This window comes from Vanellus vanellus, assembly GCF_965231255.1.
Source record: "Vanellus vanellus genome assembly, chromosome: 1".
In the NCBI taxonomy this organism is placed as follows: Eukaryota; Metazoa; Chordata; class Aves; order Charadriiformes; family Charadriidae; genus Vanellus; species Vanellus vanellus.
Window position 1 is genome coordinate 162852838 of NC_138905.1, and position 1995 is coordinate 162854832.

Consider the following 1995-nt stretch of genomic DNA (forward strand, 5'->3'; position numbering starts at 1 on the left):
AACACCTCTGGATAATATGTCCAATGGGAGAGGTTAAGAAAAACTGTTTTAACTTAAAATGCAGCCTCTCTTGGGAAGCAAGAAGAAAACATTAATCTCTCTTGTACTGAACATACTACCCTGAAGGAACTCCAGCAGAATTTGCACTCTTAATGTACCTCAAAGTTAAATACTATAGCATTAAAATATTGAAATTGCACTCAGCACTATTAGACCCTGTGAAAAGATGTATTTTTTTTATACTGCATTTCAATTTTATATCATGAAAGAAACAAGTATTGCCAAGAAATTGTAATCGAAGCCAAGCTTCCTGCATGACCCCTCTAGCCTCACTGTTACTTGAAAGCAGCAGGTCACCTGTGCCTTAAATAATGGGAGCAAAGCTCTGGCATTGCTCAGATTAAAATGCTGTTTGTGCTCCACGTGGCAGTAACTTGGACACACACTCTAATACAATACTTTATGTGCCTGTTAACTACCCATTTAACTCCTGTTGTGTTTTTAATTAAATGTATTGAGGTGTCCACTCAGGTAAACAGACAATGGCGAATGACTTTTGGAATGAGCAACAGCAATAAAACTTGTGTTATTTCAAAATAATGGAAGTGATGTAAGAGTATGACTTACAGTTGCCTGTTAACAAAACTTGATACCACCTCACTTGCTGCTTCTTCATATGTGCTCCATCACTTGAAGCTGATGGACCAGCGTCAGTCTTCTCTATCTTAATATACCTTTAACACCCATCAAATTTATAGCAGGGAAGACCAAATTTTGCTGCTTAACAGGATTCTGTAGCCCTGTGGACCGTGTTATGGAGCGCTAGTGCTCTGCATATTGCTTTGGGAATTCCTGTATTTAGATCCACCCTCTACCTTTTCTCCAGCAGCAGGCTTGGACTCCCTGGCCCCTCCAGTAGCCCGGCCAGGTTTATAGCTGCTTTGGTACCTGGCTCCCAATACTCTTACCCTATTTTACAGCTGGTCCAACTTGATATGTGTCAGTGATCACACAGCCATACATATTCAAACAATGTGCATGTTGCTGGCACTGCAGATGCGTGGGTCCCTGTGACCCATGGTTCCTGCTCCAGTTGCTGGCACTTAGACCTCCATGTACACATGTGCACAGAGAATAGAGCCCCTCACCCATGAAAAGAATTGGAAATGGAGTTTGATAAGGCAAGTCCAAGGTGGTCTTCCCCTGTGTTCCAGTTAGTCCTGTACCCTATGGGCAGTAGCCCCTATCAGTCTCTAAGGTCATCCAGGGAGAGCCCTTCCCATGGATTAAAGATGCTGGGTGTCCCTCCAGTCCGTGGGGCTGAGGGTCTCCTGGGACAGATCCCAGGAGGAGCTGCCTCCCTGCCAGTCTCTGAGGAGCTAACGGGGTTTTGCACCAGGTTTACTCTCGGTAGACTAGCCAGCCTTTCCTTTGTCACGCAAGTTAAGCAAAACAAATTGCCTCTTAACTGTATCCTTATAGGATTGCATCTTGTGTCTACTATTTTGCCCGTACCAAGTGAAATGTTTATTTAGCTTTTTTTTTTTTTTTCCTTTGATATACAGGTCACATGTCTATTTTGTACATCATAAGCTGTTGGAAGTTAGCACTCTAGCAAACCCACTCACTTGTCTGCCACATGAATGGATGTGTTTTATGGGTAGAAAGCCACTAATGCTGTAAAATTAGATGGGGAAAACTTTCTGACAAGGAGAAAACAAGCTCCTACATCTCTTCAGCCCAGTAAGGTAGACAGACAGTCATAAGTGATGAGATTTTTATATCGTTTTCAACAGGGGTTGATATAATTAAAATGTGCCTTCTCATCCAAAATCTGTTGTGAAAAAAATCAGGGAACCTTGTATAGACAGCTGGGCGGCTCTTGTCAGCATTGCTATTCCTGTATGTAGAAGCCATGTGCAGGGAATTGGTTTTCAGGTTGGAATCAACTCTTTTCAGTCCCTTGGTTTTGAGGTTAAAGATGTAAGGTTAACC